This window comes from Aptenodytes patagonicus, chromosome Z (genome assembly GCF_965638725.1).
Source record: "Aptenodytes patagonicus chromosome Z, bAptPat1.pri.cur, whole genome shotgun sequence".
Classification (NCBI taxonomy): domain Eukaryota; kingdom Metazoa; phylum Chordata; class Aves; order Sphenisciformes; family Spheniscidae; genus Aptenodytes; species Aptenodytes patagonicus.
Window position 1 is genome coordinate 25417687 of NC_134982.1, and position 20986 is coordinate 25438672.

The 20986-nt window shown below is 42.0% G+C and overlaps 1 protein-coding gene across 5 annotated transcripts in view; it reads left to right on the forward strand.

Annotated features, from left to right (window-relative positions):
• MAST4 (microtubule associated serine/threonine kinase family member 4) overlaps positions 1 to 20986 on the forward strand; it is a 313910-nt gene that overhangs the window by 160456 nt on the left and 132468 nt on the right. Inside the window, exon 1 of one of the 5 annotated variants that reach the window (XM_076361650.1) lies at positions 5751 to 5787. The exons of the other annotated variants lie outside the window; for them this stretch is intronic. The gene's annotated coding sequence lies outside the window, so the exon portion shown is untranslated. Of the gene's footprint in view, positions 1 to 5750; positions 5788 to 20986 lie in introns of those variants that run through there. 5 annotated transcript variants of the gene reach the window in all.

Below are 20986 nucleotides of genomic sequence, written 5' to 3' on the forward strand. Positions count from 1 at the left end.
AACAGATGGTGTTTACTGGAAAAGCATAAATGTCTGAACTGGTGTGCTAAGCAGATTAGATGATAGAAATTCAGATTAAATGATCTTTGCTTTAAGGACTGTCACAGAAAGAAGGTGTCCGTTGTTGTCGTTCTTTGAGCGTTGATAACTAACTTGAGTACCTTTGGGAAATATTAGCCAATAGTGTATGCAGAACCAAAGGATGCACTGACTTGCTTATTATCTCAGTGTAATTGCTATTAAATGTTAAAGACTAATGAAAGCCAGAGGCATGTGTACTGTTAATGGTATTATTGTGTGTTACCATCATTTAAGGGAAAAGCAAGCATAGTCAACAACTGCAGAAGAAGGGGGCCTTGAAAGCATCGAATATTAAACTGCTTAACTGATATGGAAGAGAAGTCTTTCATAGAATCATAGAATCATAGAATCATTGAGGTTGGAAAAGACCTCTAAGATCATCGAGTCCAACCGTCGACCCAACACCACCATGTCCACTAAACCATGTCCCTAAGTGCCTCATCTACTCGTCTTTTAAATGCCTCCAGGGATGGGGACTCCACCACTTCCCTGGGCAGCCTGTTCCAATGTTTAACCACTCTTTCAGGAAAGAAATTTTTCCTCATGTCCAATCTAAACCTCCCCTGGCACAACTTGAGGCCATTTCCTCTCATCCTATCGCTAGTTACTTGGGAGAAGAGACCAACACCCACCTCGCTACAACCTCCTTTCAGGTAGTTGTAGAGAGCGATGAGGTCTCCCCCGAGCCTCCTTTTCTCCAGGCTAAACAACCCCAGTTCCCTCAGCCGCTCCTCATAAGACTTGTTCTCCAGACCCCTCACCAGCCTTGTTGCCCTTCTCTGGACACACTCCAGCACCTCGACATCCTTCTTGTAGTGAGGGGCCCAAAACTGAACACAGTATTTGAGGTGCAGCCTCACCAGTGCCGAGTACAGGGGCACGATCACTTCCCTACTCCTGCTGGCCACACTATTTCTGATACAGGCCAGGATGCCACTGGCCTTCTTGGCCGCCTGGGCACACTGCCGGCTCCTGTTCAGCCGGCTGTCAACCGGCACCCCCAGGTCCTTTTCCGACAGGCAGCTTTCCAGCCACTCTCCCCCAAGCCTGTAGCGCTGCATGGGGTTGTGGCCGAAGTGCAGGACCCGGCACTTGGCCTTGTTGAACCTCATACAGTTGGCCTCGGCCCATCGATCCAGCCTGTCCAGGTCCCTCTGCAGAGCCTTCCTACCCTCAAGCAGATCAACGCTCCCACCCAACTTGGTGTCGTCTGCAAACTGACTGAGGGTGCACTCAATCCCCTCATCCAGGTCATCGATAAAGATATTGAACAATACCGGCCCCAAAACTGAGCCCTGGGGAACACCGCTCGTGACTGGCTGCCAACTGGATGTAACTCCATTCACCACAACTCTCTGGGCCCGGCTGTCCAGCCAGTTTTTGACCCAGCGCAGAGTACACCTGTCTAAGCCGTGAGCCGCCAGCTTCTCTAGGAGAATGCTGTGGGAGACAGTGTCAAAGGCCTTGCTGAAGTCCAGGTAGACCACATCTACAGCCTTTCCCTCATCCACTAGGCGGGTCACCTGGTCATAGAAGGAGATCAGGTTGGTCAAGCAGGACCTGCCTCTCATGAACCTGTGCTGGCTGGGCCTGATCCCCTGGTTGTCCCGCTCATGCCTTGTGAGCGCCCTCAAGATGAACCGCTCCATAATCTTCCCTGGCACCGAGGTCAGGCTGACAGGTCTGTAGTTCCCTGGATCCTCCTTCCGGCCCTTCTTGTAGATGGGTGTCACGTTGGCAAGCCTCCAGTTGTCCGGGACCTCCCCCGTTAACCAGGACTGCTGATAAATGATGGAGAGCAGCTTGGTGAGCACCTCCGCCAGCTCCCTCAGCACTCTCAGGTGGATCCCATCCGGCCCCATAGACTTGTGAGCATCCAGGTGGCATAGCAGGTCATTGACTGCTTCCTCTTGGGTTATGGGGGGTTCATCCTGCTCGCCATCCCTGTCTTCCAGCTCGGGGGGGCCGAGTACCCTGAGGATAACTGGTCTGCCTGTTAAAGACTGAGGCAAAGAAGGCATTGAGTACCTCAGCCTTTTCCTCATCCTCACTGACAATGTTCCCCCCCGCATCCAATAAGGGATGGAGATTTTCCTTGGCTCTCTTCTTGTCATTAATATATTTGTAAAAGCTTTTTTTGTTGTCTTTAACGACAGTGGCCAGATTGCGTTCTAGCTGGGCTTTTGCCTTTCTCATTTCCTCTCTGCACGACCTAACGAGATCCCTGTACTCTTCTTGAGTCGCCTGCCCCTTCTTCCACAAGCGGTAAACTCTCCTTTTTTTCCTGAGTCCCAGCAAGAGCTCCCCGTTCAGCCAGGCCGGTCGTCTTCCCTGCCTGTTCTTCTTATGGCGTACGGGGACAGCCTGCTCCTGTGCCTTTAAGACTTCCTTCTTGAAGAACATCCAGCCTTCCTGGACCCCTTTGCCCTTCAGGACCGTCTCCCAAGGGACTCTCTCAACCAGCGTCCTGAACAGGCCAAAGTCCGCCCTCCGGAAGTCCATGGTTGCAGTTTTGCTGCCCCCCCTCCTTAGTTCTCCAAGAATGGAGAATTCTATCATTTCATGGTCGCTAAGCCCAAGACGGCCTCCGACCACCACATCTCCCACCAGTCCTTCTCTGTTAGTAAACAGCAGGTCGAGCGCAGCACCTCCCCTGGTAGGCTCCCTTACCAGCTGTGTCAGGAAGTTGTCTTCCACACGCTCCAGGAACCTCCTAGACTGCTTCCTCTCTGCCGTGTTGTATTTCCAGCAAACATCCGGGAAGTTGAAGTCCCCCACGAGAACAAGGGCTAGCGATTGAGAGACTCCTGCCAGCCACTTATAGAACGCTTCATCTGCCCCTTCATCCTGGTTGGGTGGCTTATAACAGACTCCCAGCAGGATATCTGCCTCGTTGGCCTTCCCCCTCATCCTTACCCATAAACACTCAACCATATCATCATCACAATCATTGAGCTCTATACAATCGAAACACTCCCTAACATACAGGGCCACCCCACCGCCTCTCCTTCCTCGCCTGTCCCTTCTGAAGAGTCTATAGCCATCCATTGCAGCACTCCAGTGCACTGCTTCAAGAACAGTGGGAAAAAACCCACCTTGACTGTGGACTTGTCTCTTCAGTTCACCCCAGTATGAAAACTGGCCTTATGGGAGTAACGTGTAAAATTTGTATTGCGCTTTCAAAGGAAGCACACCTTCTCCCTCCGAGCTAGTCTTTTTGCTGGTTTGTGTGTGGAAACAGTTGTGGTACTGTCCTGATTGAGCAAAGCTGGCTGCCTTCCTAGCGGTTTTACTCTGTCTCCTACTCTGTGCCTTCAGTGAAAATTTAACAGCTTTATACAATGAAAATTAAGTACTTTGGTGTTATATGTGTGTGCATGTACATACATAGATAAGGGGATGAAGTACCTAACTAAATGTTAATATGCACAAAGTTAAGCCTTTTGGACATATATAAGGCTTACATAAATGTGTATGCGTGTGGTGTGCACACAGTCACAATTTACCTGTCGAAATTTTCTGTCTCCATCAGAAACAGGACTTTTCAGCAACTGAAGAATTATTATGTACAAAATACTCTGATTTTATCAGAGGAATTTTAAGGGAACAGAGCTTGGTTTGAGAGGTGCTGAGCAATGGGAATAGGGAGCTGCCTGTTCTTGGCAGCTAGGGGAGAGCCGGGACCTGTGACTGTAGTCGTACCTCACGCTCTGCTTCTCTCTTGTTAAATCTCTATTCCTAAATGGTTGTCTCCAAACTCAATCATGAAAAAACCTGTAGGCATGGACAGCTTCACCTGATAGTTTCAGTGTCGGAGCTGTTTGACAGCCAGTTGACTCTTGTACTTTTTTTTTTTTGTTTGAGAATATCTTTAAAAAATTGATGTTTTGCGGTGTTCTGAGTAAAATTTGAAGAACACGTTTGGAAAGTACCGATCAGAGTTGGGCACCTAACTGATCTGTGTGCCCTTGCAAATGTGAATTCATGGGTGTGGATTCACCCATTGCGGTTTGTGATCTTGAATTTAACCCCTGATCTAGTCCTTTCTCTTTCTTTCAAGAGGTATGAGAATTTAAAACTTCCTTAGAAAGATTACTTATAGGATGCTTGGCTTAGTAATACTTGCTGGGGCCTCGGCTTAGTCATCAGAATTCAGATGTCTGTTATGTTTTAGAAATTCAAATGCATAGTTCTGTGTATCCTTCAGTTTTGTTTTCAATATCTGTAAATGAATGTTTTAGGTAATACATAAATTTAGAATACTTTCCAATAGAAATATGTAGGAGAAAGAAAAGAGATAACTTAATGATTATTTTCTACTGTGTGGTTGAAAGAGCAATCTAGTTGACCAAATCCAGTTCAGCAGTTACCATAACCAGGAGATTTTCCTCTGTGTCTGAAACCCATGGCTCTGTACCTGTGAACTCACTAATTTCTTCCAAAAATGAGCCAGGGACCCAAAGAGCAGCAGCTTCATTTGGTCCTGTGCTTTGAATAGCCTGTAGAAGTTGTCTGTGGCCAGAGCAGGGCCAGAGCTCTGGCAAAAAATAAAATCATGTGGTTGACATTATTATATTGTGCAAGAGGTACAAATTAAGAATCGCACAGGAAAACAACACGAGTGAGATAAAATATTCTAGCTTTTAAATTACTAAAAATAAGTACTTGCACAGTGCCTTTACTTTTCATTGTGTTTTATAGAGCATTAAAAAAAAAAAAGCTAGTCCTCATGGAACAATTCACAATATTTATTTATTGAAAGGATAACCTCAGACTAAGAGAGGGTACATTAAAAAAAGGAACATAATTAAATTAAAACCAGCATCCTACACAGCGGTACTGATCTAAAACTGTCTTTATAAACTGTTGTATATTGGTTTGCTTTTAAGTGAAGTTACCTTTAAACTCATATTGATATACTTTTCTGCAATTTCTAGGTCTGGCTCTCACCTTTAATAAAAATTCTAGATTATTTCCCTTTAAAATTCAAGTGCAATCATGACAGAACAGAATGATAACTTTTCCTTTTGTATTAACCTCAGTGTTACAAGAATATATTTGTTCTTCAAATGCCTTGGCAATTAATTTTCCCTGTTAAAGGAGAAGAGCCTGTTTTTCATTCAGCAGTTTGCTGTTCTATTACTGCAGAAACTGCCTGTCTATTTACCAAGGAAAGGGATAATGTGACTTGAACAAGATGGCTAAATCCTATTCTGCAGGATCAGAGGGGGTGGTGAATGTTTGACATTTGCTGAGGGAAACTGTCTTAAGCATAGAGGCTTTTTTTGCGCTGTGGGCTGGCGTAGTGAGGGGGACCTCTCCTTCCTCCGAGGTGCAACGTGTGTGTGCGTGTGTGTGTCGGCGCAGCGGCTGCTGCTGCAGAATACCGGGGATTAATTACTTGACGTGCACAACTGAAGGCACCGTTCACTTCACAAAATCGGCACGGCGTGTGCTGCTGCTAACCTGAGAGAGGCAGCCGGCAGCTCTTCGTGACAGCTAGAGGTGGAAGGACCCAAACTTGCGGTCCTCCCCCCGCCCCCAAGAGATCGTTAGTCCATTCCTTTATAGTGGTTCATTTTGGCTTTCTGTCATCGCCAGAATGCTGCCAGTGAATGTGTGTCATGGTTACAATAGAGTGTGGTAACACATAACAGCAATGAAAGCCCAGCGGGAAAGGCTACAAATTCCAGGGCTGACCTTGGAGTAAGTATTGTCTGTCTTTAATATTTTAATGGTTTCTGCATGATGCCAGCTTTCGTGCAACCAGGAGCTGTTTAACATACGTTTGTGCTGACAGTCTGGGAGCACTGCAGCTCCAGGTTGAAGGAACACGTTTTAAATGCATTGCAGTTGGTTTCAGCAAACGTGCAAGCCTGGAGCTGGGATACTGCAGTACATTTGGAAAGAAAGCATTTCTGCGTATTTAAAGTTACTGAATCTCAGTGCATGGAGCATCCTGTGAGCTCGTAGGGGAAGAATCTGTCAGTAGGCCATGGTGTCTGTCTTTCTCTCTAGCTCTCTGTTACTGTTTGTTTATCCCAGTGCTGCCTCTTAGAAAGGCCTCTGTCTCTGCTGAATAATAGAGCACTGTGAGAGATTAAAGCATTATAGAAATGCTGTTCGTGAAAATCCATCAGGAACGAGCCATATTTTACATACGTAACTACACTAATGAACTGTATTGACATTCTGGAGGATTCCTGATAGTCTCTGCAGTAAGTACGTTTACCTAATTTAGCAGTATGTTTACTTGCTACTCACTTAAAACTGATTAACTGATTTGTGTGCTTTCAGCTATTTAGAGAGTAACTACATGAAAATATGTAATTTTAATGTATAGTGATAGTAAGTATAGTCTTTTATTCACAAATGCCAGCATATGTTTACCAAAGATTTGTTAGTAAAAGCGAAATATTTATTTCTATACATATGTACCTACAGTCTGTGTTGACATGTGAGGCATGTATGTATGCATGTTATTGTCACCATGAGAACTTGCTAATTTTATCTAGGTAAATAGATATGGTTACGTCAGATCCTTTAGTATTCCCTGGGACTTCCCCGTTCTTGCTGGAGGAAAAAAAAAAAAACCCTGAATGCTGCAGATGCCTGCGGTAAAGTTACTTAGCTATGAAAGGTATTATCTCTGACATCTGCCATGTTTTAGAGAGAGGTCTATAGCTAAGTGTGCAACATAGCAAATAATTTATTCTAATAATCACATGAAGGTGACAGAGCACTTTATTTCGAGGAACAAGGGTAGATGTTATATTGGGTTCCCCAGAACTACGTTTGTGAAATGTCAGAGAGAAATTCTGCATTTCAGTCTGGCATCTTCTGTTGAGAGCAGTGTGTGTTAGCTGTGAGCAGACTAAGCTCTAGGTATTTTTCTGAAAAAATAGCGTTGCTAATTTCTCAGGAGTTTTGGAGGAGGGGTCTTAATCAGGGAGCTCATTAAAATGGTTTCCATGAATAATTGATAATTATACTCCTTTTCAGATGTGGCAATTTACATATTTTTAAATCAATCTTCACTGAATTATGTAATCATCATATGAGAATAACATCACTAACTGCAAAGGATGAAAAATGATTCATGTAACTGTTTTTTCAACATATGTGTGTGTTTTTGTAATATGAGGTAATCATTTTCTGCTTACTCCTTTTTCATGCTAACCTGACATAATTACACTTGCTTTACCATATTTTGACAATATTTAATACTGATAAAATCAATAATTATATTTTAAATTCAGCATCGATTATTGTTTTTGCTAAAACATTGTCTGGATATTTTTAATTTTTTTCATATATTAGACTTTCTTTTGTCATGACAATTACTACTTTCTAAACTTAATTTACTTGCAGAGAAAAGAAAGTATCACATTTTGGTTGCTGGTACTTAATGATTCCCATAGAGTTGTTCTCTCATGATTGGTCAGAGTTGAGTCAATGCAGACTTAAGTTATGCCTCCCAAATTCTTGTTTTCAGTCATCTATAAAAGCACATATCTGGGGGCAAAAAAATCCAACTTATTCCTCAGAACATTCTTCACATACTGATTCTCATGCATTTTCTTTCAGTAAAGTTTAAATATTGGGACTAGAATCATGTTGTCTCTCTGAGAAATTAGTACAGTCTGTCTACTTTATATTCATTACTTGCAGAAAGCTCTTTCAAAGAATATTAAGGATCCAAAATGAAGCATTCCAAATTTAGTAAATATAAGAATTAAGGCTGCCTGTCAGCCTTGTGCATATGCACTGTGATAATTTGTTTTAACAGGTTTTTGCATGTAATTTGTAGGTCTTAAAAAAGCAAAGCTGAAAAGCAAGTTCTATAGAAGAATTGGATTGACACTCCAGTGTCATCACTCGGTGGGAATTTATAGATCCATAGTACAAGCACATCTGATATTGAATGCCCCGAGAGTCTGCTCCATGACTGAGACTCTGATGTGTTACAGTAATGAAAATGAGGAGGAATATGAGTAACTACTAGCAGGTGTAGGACTTCCACCTGCTGTGTATGTGCCATCCACTAGAGGGTTGGAGATGTGCTTTGCCACTGGGTGTCGCTAGGATTTGTTCACAGCAAAGTGATGTAGGAATCTCATTCTGGGGTCTGAAGTTAATAAATTCTTCTCGTTCAGTGCCAGACCTGTTTTTTCCCCTCTCCTTCTCAGTACTCTGGCTTTAGTAGGTTCCTTGCCCCTAGTTGTTACTCTATAGCTATCCTCATGCTCTCTCCCTGCTGCAGCCCGGTGCCTTTTGGCCAGCTGGTGCCAGTTCTCCTTCTCCCTCCACCTGGATTCTCTTTTGATCAGTGTCTGCTCCCCTCCCTGTTTCTGATCCTGCTGGAGGTTGGTTGCTGTCTGCATCACCTGCCTTCATTTCTTCCCTTGCTGTGCACCCCCAGGACCAGCAGTGTGAGCACTGATGGTACAGCACGGGAGAGTTTCCCAGCCTGTAGTCAGTGAAGGCAACGCCGACAGACAAATAAAAGGGAAATGCACAAGCAAACAACGGGGATGAACTGCTGGCTCTGCTGCAGCAGACCTGCAGTGGAGAATAAGAGACAGTGCAGATAGAGCTTAGAAGTACAAAAAATTTTTTACAAGCCTGTACTGATCATACGCAAAGACAGACCTTTCCAGTGCATGTTGTGGCAGGTCAGTGCAGTGCAACAGAGTGCCCCAGTGAAACTGCAGAAATCTGAGTCTCTTAATCCACACCTTTCTCCACAGGCCTGCATGGGCTGACTGATGTGAGCCTGGGTTCAGCTTAGCCATTTTCAGAGTAATCTGTTGAGCCGTTGGCTCTTAATGGAGCTTATTAGCTCAGACATACTGTTGTGCTAGCACAGCTAGTCTGCAACTGAAATCAAGCTAGCTCACATCCAGCTGCTGGGCTGTGTTGGCAGTGTGCTCTTCTGTGCACCTAGTTCAGGGATTATGCAAGCACAGCCAGCAGCCAGAGGAACTTGCCCTAACACAGTAGCCTTGTCAGAAAGTAACAGCAGGCCCACCCTTGACTCAGTGTGCATGTCCCAGCCAAACTTTGTGTTCTGTCCAAAGCATCTCAAGAAGGAAAGGTTGCAAGAATGTACAATGTAAAAAAAAAAAAAAAGTCATCCCTAATCTGTTTTAGAAGCAGTAGTACTATTCCTGCTGAAATGTTCAGAAAAAAACTGAATCAGGTATCCACCTTGAACGGTTTTGATGGGAATGTTTTGAAATCTGGCCAAGTGTCATGCAATTGAGAGCAAGGTTTTAGAGTTGGAGCTAGCTGTGCTTACCATATTGGCCATCTGCGTCTGCACTGGGGACAGGACAGGAGTGCTAGTGTTGGCTGGTATGTAGCAGAACAAATCTTTATGAAGGTGATCTGGAAAAAGTTCCCTGTAAGCTTCTGCTTTCACTCAGTCTGCACAGAGCGCAGAGCTGTGTGTTTTTTGGGGCAGATAACTTCAGCTAATTGCAACAAGAGGCATGCTATTAAACATGTATTAAAACAAGCTTTCTTGCAAGTTTTATGGGGACAAATGCATGTGACTGCATGAGTATATTTTAAAGGAGCATTTGTGAAATCTGTCAGTGGCCTACGGTTTTATTGAGACACCTTTTGAATGGAAATGCGCTTGAGGCAGCTTCTTGAAGGCACCTTTGAAGCTCAAGTATGGGGTTTTTTGATGAGTTGTTTATATCCATATTTGGTTACCTAGATAAAGGACTTGATATTTGTGAGGGAACATTTCATAGTGAAATTGATGGAAATTGATGCTATCTAGCTAGAGCACTTTTAATTTTCAGTAAGTGCGCAAATTTTAGGCTCTCAAATCAGAAATCTTTATTATGATTTTTTTATTGCTGATGAAAGCTCATAATTTTAGTTTTCCTTTTGCTTTTAATAAATCTGATTTGCATATCAAAAACTTTAAAAAAAACCCCTAAGTTTTTTTAAAAGAAAAAATGTCCCAGTTACATATCCTGTTTCATACAGAACGCTTAGAAGTCTGAAACAAGTTACTATTTTTTTCCCCCCTCTCTGTGGACTTTGTACACAAGTATTGTTCCTGGAGGGATTCTAACATAGTCAAGTATATGCACCAGCACCAGACTTCATATTTGTTTTTGTTTAAATCAATTTCATCTTAAGTCAAAAACTGTGTGGCTACTGTCAGTCACTTCATTCAGGAGGAAGGTAATGTTTTGGTTCTAACCAAAACTCCTTTCATAACTCCTACGCTGAAACATGCGACTCTTGCTAAACCTTCTGTTCACTAGAGATGACATTATTTTAACTTGCAGTCTCACCCCAAGGAGCCTGAGCCCAACCCCAACAAGCCCCTGCAGTCCATGCAGTCCTCTGTTCGCTTTTCATTTTTGGAGGTAAGCGAGTAAACTTCCATTGTTGATGTTTTCTTCTGCGTCCAAAACCTGACAATCAAAACGTATTGCAAGAGAATTCAAGAAAATTAAATATGTCTCTGCAATCCGAAATATGTTTTACTTGACCAGCTGTTGTTCTGAAGTTAAGTATTTTATGGAAGAAATATAGGGTAATCCATATTTTGAGACCTAGCACAGAGATTCAAGATACTGATGCATAATTCTGTGTTGCTCTGACTGTTTGCTTAGGAACGTATCTGCTATTGAAATTTTATAGTTTGCTTCCTGTGATCATACCTCAAACTGTACTCTATTATGTAAAAAATGTAAGGTGAGTTCAGAAATGAGGGTGATTGATGAAACACATGGTTAGTTTTTGCTTACCTGAGAGGTAGTAGTATGCTTAGTGATGTTGGATGCGAGGAGAGTTGAGTATTCAAGATGCGCATCCATTTAGAAAAACATAGTCATGTATAGTACATTGGTAGGACTGTTTCTTCTTCAGAACTGGGAGGATTTTAAGCCTTATTTCTAATACAGTAATGTTGTAGATGAGCCCTAAGCAGCCACATACAGCATCCTTCTCACTCTTTCTCCTACTCCCAAGTTCATTCAGAAGAATCATTTTTTTGGTACTTGTCAGTAGCCATTATGGTAGTTATTTTTATGAGATCAGAAAATTGTTGATTAAAAAATACTATGTAACACTTGCTATTATGGTAAAACTATAATAAATAATAATTGAAGGATGTTTCTGATGCAGAAAAATGTGTTTTGCCGCCTTTATTTTCTTTTTAATGCAGAAAATTAAATTGCAAGCCAGGGATCTCACAGGTGTGAGTTACTGAAGTTCTGCTCCATAGGGAAGGTAGTTTTTAAAATTAGTTACTAATGAGTTATCAATGCCTCATGGATTAAAAAAAACTTTCAATTTTGATCAAAGGTCTCACTTGATACTGTGAGGATGAAGGACTCTTAGAGAACTACTACCTTGTTAAATGACATAAGGTACATTTGTGCCTATTTGATACCACCTCTTGAATGTAGCATGGCAGAGGAGAGAGTTGCTTGCATGCGTTAATCTGCTTCAGCATACTGATACTTAAAGAGTCCTTCTATCTAGGCTTCATGTGACACTGAAAAATGGAGCAATAACTTTGTAACTTGCTATATGTTGCTGAAGAAATACTGTGATTTTTTTATATATCCTGTTTTGTTAGGGAAGAGATGGGATGAGAATCCCTCATTTGTGTTTATTTAAATCATACTGGAAAATGCATACTACTTTTCCTCGGTGAAAACACTTTTGTGGTAGTTGTTTAATGAATTATCAGCAAGATCAGTATATTCTGTGGAGTTTATCTTGTTGGTAGGGAATGCTTGATAAAAGCTAGCATTTTCTAATCGGGTCTCTATTTTATACAGCCGGAACTGTATTTTATACAGCCCACTTTCCTTTGTAGGGGAGGAAGTGCTCTTTTTCAAAATGTCAATTTTGTGGAATCAAAAAACTGTGTACAAAGTTTTTAATTTGCATAACCTGCTGAACTGCATCTCCAGACGTGTGGATGTCCTGCCATGCAAACTGTGCTATGGACACAGCCCTCAGTGTGTTTATGGTCTTTGGAACCAGGACCCTCAAGGCTTTGTTTCCCCTTGTTGGAGGGGCAGAGGCTCCCAACAATGCCGAGTTTAAGCTTTCCGTCCTATGATGGAGGATGCTGGGAGCAGACTTTTCAGATGCTTTTTGAAGAAACGGAGTGGAAATTATTGATACTGCTTAATGTAAAGCCTCCTCCCCAGATTTTGCTGAAAAATGTCAAAATTCCTAGGGATTTTTCTTGGGTTGTTTTGTCCTGAAATGTATTTAAAGCTCTGCCGTCATGGTTGATTTTTCCCTGGAATGGAAATTTTAAAAATTTGATTCGTTCTGAATCTGTGCTGTATGTAGCTATAGCTGTAGAGGACTGCTGGTTTATTGAACAGCAAATGTTTTAGTTATTAATTACTGTTCAAGCTTGACCTAGGTTAACAGGGAAGAACGTATGTGTTGGTTTTTAGGGTATATAAGTAATTAGCATCTCCTGTTAGCTCAGAGTACTCCTGTATGTGGGAGGAGAGAAATTATTTTAGTGCAACTACTTTTGCTCATATTCAGAACTGTTAGCAGCATGGGAGCCTTACCAGAGTGAACGTATAGGATTTTCCTGTGGTATTGTCTCTCTCTCACATGCTGGCTCATCTCCCTCGTGGCCTTTGACTTGCACAGCTGCTCCTTAGGCGGTTGTTTTTGTTGAAGTTCCGCTTATAGCAGTTGTCGCATACAGCAGTAGTCTAAAGGGAACCTTTTGCCAGCCAGATGATGAAGATCTTTTCAAAATACAGTACCATCCTGTGAATAGAAGTGCCTGTGGTAGCAGAGCCTGCTGGTACAGCGTGAAGCTATCCATATTTTACTGATACTTCTCAGAGAGGATGGGGGATGGAGAGGTTTTTCAAATTTCAGGCAGCTAGGCACACATTTCCCATCAACTTTGTATCTGCTGTTTGGGTCATCTGAAAACTTTCAACTTCGGGGGGGGAGGAGGGGAAGTATGTACTATTTTAGTACTAATTAATATAAGCAGATTTGCAAGGAAAGAGAGAAGGAGAAGGTAACGTAAATAGCTGAGCACAGCGACTGAGAGATTTAAGACACTCATGCTTCTAATGTAATTTTAGAGTGTGTTTTTCTTTGCTTTGGATAATTTGGTGTCTGTTGTGATAGTAATGGGGAATGGAGTGGTGAAAGTATTGAAAGAAGACTAGAAGGAAACACTAAGTGTGAGAAGCTGTAGTAGCTTCTAATAAAAAGGATAATGGAAATAGTAAATTAAAAAATGTAGAACAGTGTGCATTTGAGCTTGATTAGTAGAGGTGGTGATTGTCAACAAAAGAAATTTTTTCTCAACCTTTTGCTTTACTGATGCCACTGATACTGGACTGGGAAAAAAAAAGTCTGTAAGACTCGGACACATAATAATGATAGTGGTTTCTGCTGCTACCTACATGGATTGGGGATCCCAGGGGAGAATTCACATTTGCTGTCTTTGAGTGCTCTAGCTCTTCTTCATGACCAGTATAGGACGTGTGCTTGGCTGATGTTTTCTCTCTGCTTGAGTTGTGCATGGTACGTTGGTTTAGTTTGTGATTCTTTCCTGCCTTTGGACATTTACAAAAATGTAAAGGAATTTAATGCTTGTAGACAGGATTGGAAAAAAGTCCTTCATACAGAGAGCTAATTTGAACTTCTGATCATCCTCATTCTCAGGCAGAAGGTTTCGCTGACACAAAGATCTGAGTTTCTCAAAAGAAGACTGGTGAAGTTTCCAGAAAGCCTTGACTGAGTGTGAGGGTTGCATGAGTGTCAGGTGCCACGCAGACACAAGTGTTACTGACCTTGTCAGCCTGGTGAGGGGATTGAAAGGATTCATTCTGGAGCCTCGAAAGTGAAGATGGCAAGTAAAAAGAGCCCAAGCTTGTGCTTTAATTTTTTTATGGTTTTAATTTCTTTTATAGACAGTCCTATTTATTTAGGAAAATCCAGTTCACCTCACCGAATCTAAAACTGTGAGTTGGCAGGAAGGTAAATGAGGATTATTAACTACACCTTTTGGTAATGTAGCCTGTTCTCTTGGAAAGCTTGTGAGGGTGCCACATTAAACAGTGCATTTTACATGGGGTCATGTTGTCAGCGGATTACATGTGTGTTACCAAGAGCAGCAATTAGAACTATAACTGGCATGGATTAAACCTCATCCTATGGCACTCAGTTGAAAGAAAAAAAAAAAAAGCCACTGTTACAGATAGCTTGGAGCTCTTAGCCACTTGCTGGTATTCAGTATTAGGTTTTTATATCTGGAAATTGCCAAAAAATGTTAACACACACATTTTCATTAAATGTAACCTGAATATATAATATAAATTAGTAACTATTACAAGCCCAAGGAAGAATTAATATCAGATTTTTAAAAAATTTTATAAAAATAAAAACTCAAATATTTAATTTTACCTGAAACTGTAGTTAAGCTGTTTAAATTAATATACCAAATTGTTGAATACAGAAATAAAAATCTAGTTGGTGTCCTTCTGTTCTTCCACTTTCTCTGCCTGCATCTCTCTTTTTTTAACCCTGACATTCCTGCATCCCTGAATCAGATAAAGGCAGAAAGCTTAAAATAGCTACTTTCTAACAACTGTATCGGTCTGTTTCATGAAACCATCAATGAAGTGGATGTATCTTGTAGAAAAATGACCAAAAAACCATGACAAACCTGAGCTGAATCTCCCCTGTGAGAACAGGCCTGTCTTAGGAGAGGAGTGGGGAGGGAGCAAGGGGGCTGTTTTCAGCGTCATGGGAGGCAGTGGCAGTGTGTACTTGGACTGGCACTCCACTGATGTGAGGGCACCTCCTTTGACAGTGCAGCACTGGAGCTCCGAAAGCTACCTGCTCAGACCTGAGTAACAGCCAAGGTGACAGCTGTTGTACATACTGGTTAATGATGAAATCTGGTGTAAGCGTACAGCCTGGATAGACCAGACAGCGAATACTGTAGAAAAGGAAGTATTGGTATTGCCTCTGTGATGCGGAGGGACTTGTGCAGAGGCATGACATGGTCCTCTCAAGGTAGAGCAAAATTCTTGAAGAAGAGATGGCAATTAAATTTGGACCTTTCTGGTCTCAGAGTACTTTCTTTACTTCCGTGTAATCTACTGTAGAACTGCTACTTCTTGGATTCATGAGGTTTTATAGAGGACACAGGAGGAGTGGATGTCAGAGGATGCCTCCTTTCCCTGTGTCTCAGTGCCACAGCTGCCACACCCAGGGGTGCTCAGGCATTTTTCTTTGAAATTTATTCCCACCTTTGCTTTCTGAGATTAGTACAAAGCACGTTGACCTTAAGGTTATGCTGAAATCAACAACAAGAAGTTGTTGATTTCTTACCCTGAAACGGGAAGGTCATGAGAAGGGCTGACGTGGATGAGGTAAGGAATCACTTGGCTCTATTTCTTTCCCAAATCACTCATTTTTGTTTAAAATGAGGAAAACCTGCTGTTTTGTCTCTCAGAATAATCTGATTAGCATTCATGAACACCTACCATAATGCATGAGTTCCTCAAGGTGAAATAAATTAATCTTTGGCTTTCTCCTCCAAAAGTAGTTGTTATGTCCTTGCTATTCTTTTAACTCTTTCTGGGAGCATTTACTTAACTGTACAAAACACGTTTTCCTCAGCTATTTCCCATACTCTCCCATATTAAGACTTATGACAGGTCAAAGGGAGAGCTGTTTCTGTTGGGACTTCAGAAAATGGAAAATGAGATATAACATCATTGCGTGTAGAAAACTTTTGTGGTATAGAACTGGGTTTTGAGGAGTGATTAAGTAAAAGCAGCCCCTTACTCAGCAGGTCTGATCTCTTGTGTACGTAGAAGCACTATACCAACTTCAGCTTTTGAAATACTTTCAAAGCTTTTAAGTTTTCTGAGCTCTGTAGAGTCACAGCACAGGAGAAGATTTTGTTTCTATTTTTGCTTGTGAATCATCACTATTTTATTGGGTGACAGTCAGTTACATCTTTATAAGCCTATCAGTGTCTTAATGGGGTTGCACAGGTGTAAATGAGGGTCCAACTGAGAACTGCAGGAGCTGCACAGCTGTCATCTATGAGCATGGGTCCCCTGGAGGATCTTTACTGTTGGTTTGCTGCCCAGGAGGGATATGGGGATGTGAATCTCTGATCCCACGTGATTTTTTTGGGCTGGTGCTAAAGAAAATGCAGTTTTACTTGCTGCATGCTGATGCGGAATCAGAGAGGCTAAGCCTGTGTTGTTACAGTGGTGTTTTTTACAGCTTCTGGAGTAGAATAAGAGTAAACTTAATTTGCTGGTATCATAAAGATTTGGTTTTAAGTACATTTTTAAAAGCTCCCAGGAGAAAACTGCATTCTCATATATGTCCTTGAAAAAGTTATGTGGAATAAGGAAATTTGATTTGTGGGTTGTGCTACTTGATGTTGTTCAGAAGAAAGATTTATTTCTATATTTTTTTAATATATATAATACATATATTTTTTTTTAGGTAAGTAAAGCAAGAACAGCAGCCCCTTCTCCTTACAGCATATTCCAACTTAGAGGCATAGAAAACAGAATTTCAGAGAAAATTTACCAGAAATATAGTTCTTTGCTGTAGTGCTGTGTTGTTTTTTTTTTTTTTTCCTTTATGTGTAAGGTGCATCTTAGGAAATCAAAGAAAGTTCTTGTGATGGTTATTTCCTGTGGTAGTCTGAAAGCTACTTTTTTCATTTGTGGGAGAGAGCTCATCTGAATAATTTTAAATAACAGTTTGTTGATCTCCTCTCCCTGAGCTCTCATAAAAATCCTCCCAAAGCAGTTGTGTGCTAGTTTTATTAAATCTTTTGGCCTTCGGGGTTGTATTTTGTATATATTGTTGAATGTTAAATTTTGAAGTTAGTAGGTTAGGCTTTCTAAGCATTTTGAGGAGGTAATATGAAGTTGAGTTTGTAAATCACAGTAATTGTGTAGTGGTGTTATAACATGGGAACACTGGGTGTGGAGACAGTAAAGAGTTTCTCTTTTTTATTCAAAATATTGTTTGAAAAAATGTCTAACATCTTTGAAGGCTGCACAGTCATACGAATGACCTGAATGGAGATTTCTTGAACTGCTTTCCTACTTTCTAAAGCAGAGAATGGAAGCCTTCTAGGAGTATTTTCCACTGAGATATACCCTCATAATGTTCATTTTTACTGTAATTTGATGTGCTGTTCATATTACTTAGTTTTCAACCCTAAAATGTTTAAGTGTTCACTGGCTAATCTGTGAACGTTTTTGCCATAAAGCTCTTAAAGACAAGTGACCTGGTGTAGTCCCCTTTTGAAACCAAAACCTGGCATTACTTTTTGGGCAGATTTTTGTTTACCTTTGAGTCAAATTTTGGTTTCTCTTAACTGTTATAAGTGATACCATAATAAAGAGCTGGTCCAAGCTTTTAATCACATTCCCTCTGTCTTGTCTGAAAGAGGAAAGAGTGAAATGAAAGCAAGATGTGGAGGGAGGAGATCTGTAGAAAATTTTTTTCACGTTTTCAATTTTAAAAAAACCCAACAGTGAAAGTTTGTAATATTTACAAAAAATATGCCATACCTAAATCAGAAATTGGAGGAGGGGAGGGAGGATGGCATGGAGCTCTGCTTGGGGCCGCGTTGAGACTAGGTGAGTACTCCACGTGTGGTGTTAAGAAATCACTCCAAGCCAAGGAGGTGGTTAAAATTTGAATAACTGGACCACATCAGAGTTTCATGTACATGCAAATTACCTGCTAACAGCAATCATTAGTCACTGTGGTGACTGTACCTGTTGACCTAGAGGCTTCGCTTGTCAGATGGTGACATATCTATTAGTAATGACTGTAAATGTCCTGAGGTTCAGTTGTCTCAACCTGCATGTAAAATTCAGACTTCTGTAGTATGGCTTCATAATTGGGCTTAATCTGGTTTAATAGGAAAGCATTTAAAACATATTAAATTCAAAATCCATTTATTGTCCAGAATGTGACTACTGTCTGTTGCAAATCAATCCTTGCAGATATGGAGAAACTGCTAGGTTAGCCTGCCAGTTGTCCTTTACTTTTCTTTGAAAGTTTGGTCTGATAGGGATGTCAGCAGCTCACTTCTTCCAGGAGAGGTATTTCCTCATGTAATTCCACTCCTGTTATCCCAAATTCAGAAATTCTGCAGTCTTTGTGCAGCACAGTGACCAATTTCAGCTCGCCCTTGTATGAGTTGCCAGAGAAACAATCCTGCGGCTAAATTCCTGAGATGGAAATTCTCAACCTTGTTCCATGCCAATGCTGCAGCATTATGTTGCATCTGCATCACTTTATCGCACCTTGATAAAAACAGATGCAGAACAGAAACTAGCGCTGCACGTGTCAGCCTTCCCTACGACACACAATTCCAGCAGAAGAAATGCTTTGAGACTCAAAGCTTTAAGTGAGCATCCTGGTTTCGGCTGGGATAGAGTTAATTTCCTTCCTAGTAGCTGGTACAGTGCTGTGTTTTGGATTTAGCATGAGAACAATGTTGGTAACACACCGATGTTTCAGTTGTTGCTAAGCAGTGCTTACACTAGTCAAGGACTTTTCAGCTTCCCATGCCCTGCCAGCGAGAAGCTGGGAGGGGGCACAGCCAGGACAGCTGACCCAAACTGGCCAAAGGGCTATGCCATACCATATGACGTCATGCTCAGTATATAAACTGGGGGGAGTTAGCCGGGGGAGGGGTGACCGCTGCTCGGGGACTGTCTGGGCATCGGTCGGTGGGTGGTGAGCAATTGCATTGTGCATCACTTATTTTGTATATTCTCTTATCATTATTATTATTATTTTTCCCTTCCTTTTCTGTCCTATTAAACTGTCTTTATCTCAACCCACGAATTTGACTTTTTTTTTCCCCCCTGATTCTCTCCCCCATCCCACTGGGTTGGGGGGGAGTGAGGGAATGGCTGTGTGGTGTTCAGCTGCCTGCCAGGTTAAACCACAACAGTCCTTTTGGTGCCCAACGTGGGGCTCAAAGGGTTGAGATAACGACAGATCTGACCAGAGCGTGTTAAGGCAAATTTGTTACAAGCATTCATTGTATTGGTTTAACAGTTGCTGGTCACAATGTTGATTAATTTACTCTCAAAGTTGTCGTGCTTGCTCTCAAAGTTGTGTTATGTAAAACCTTACTTGCTGTGTACGTTCCCTGTTGTGCTGTCTGTCACCTCTGGGGGCTGGATCAAGGATATAATTTTGCTGCACTGTGTAACACTACTGGTTTATGATGTGATAAAATTTTTGGTTGTGACACTAATTTTTGTATTTGTGCTTCTGTATTTATACTCAGTATTGCCATCATCTCTGTACCTTGGGAGTCACTTTTCAGAAACTATTAATAATTACACCTTTTACCTTTTCTCCTCAGGGAACCAATCTATGGGGGAAATGGGGGGGGGGACACTTTCCCCCACTCCTTCACCTTCCCTTTCTCCTTCAGGCAAGTTACAACAGCTCTTGAGAATTTAAATATCCTTGGGATATTCAAACCAGCATGGTCCTATTGTTCTGTCTCCTGAATGAGGTTCAGTTCATGATCTTGTTTAAGGTTAAACAGTTATTTAAGAACACCATCCAGAGATCAATCCGAACGACAGGCACTGTTGCTACTCAGACCCTGGCGACAGGCACTGCAACTACTCCAGCCTCCACAACAGGCACCACAACTACTCCAGCCCCCACAACAGGCACTGCGGCTACTCCAACCCCGGTGACAGTCACTGTGGCTGAACCAGAAAACCAACCCATGTCAGTATCAGTCACCCCTATACACAAGAAGAAATACACAAGAAAATCAGCTCATTTAGTAAGGGATGAAGATGAACCAGGGCCATCATGAGAACAGGAAGAGGAAGAGGTAGAACCCATAAATGAGATTGTAACCACCTGATCCCTATCCCTGAGTGAGCTGTGAGATATGTGAAAAGATTTCAGTTGTCATCCAGGCAAGCATGTTGTCACCTGGCTGCTCTGGTGCTGGGATAACAGGGACAGTAGCCTGGAATTAGAGGGTAGAGAAGCCAAGCAGCTGGGATCCCTTTCTAGGGAAGGGGGCACTGACAAAGAGATTGGAAAAGGGGCACAAGCCCTCAGCCTCTGGAGGCGACTCCTGTCAGGCATGAAGGATAGGTATCCCTTCAAGGGAGATGTTATATGTCACCCAGGCAAGTGGACCCCCATGGAGACGGGTATGCAGTACCTGAGGGAATTAGCTGTGCTGGAGGTGATTTATGATGACCCTGAACAATGAGCAGTTATCCAAAGATCCAGATGAAGTCCAGTGCACACGACCCGTGTGGCAGAAGTTGGTATGGAGTGCACCATCATCATATGCCAACTCATTGGCAGTGATGACCTGGAAAGACAGAGAGGGACAAATGGTGAATGAATTGGCTGACTAACTCTGGCAATATGAAGAAAGTCTCTCTTCCTCCCTCGTCTTGGCTGTGGAGAAACTGTCCTGGAAGGTCTAGCAACTTGAAGAGGCTATGTCCTACTCTCCACCTGTATGGACCAGTATCTCAGCCATTAGGAGTAAGCGTCCCTCTGCTCAAGAGAGAGGATATAGTGGATACACACCACGGGCCACCCTGTGGTTTTTACCTGCGTGACCACGGAGAGAACATGAGGAAGCAGGATGGAAAACCTACCTCAGCCCTAGAGGCACGGGTATGTGAGTTGCAAGGAAAAACAATCAGAAAAGGGGGTTAATCCAGGAAAATTACTGCTCCAGTTTCCAGCGGGCAGTTCCCCAGAGAGAGTAGAAGGGCTGATCTTACTCCTGATCTTAATGAAGAAACTTCTGACTCATATGTACAAGAAGTGAGAAACGAGTACTGTGATGAGGACTAGA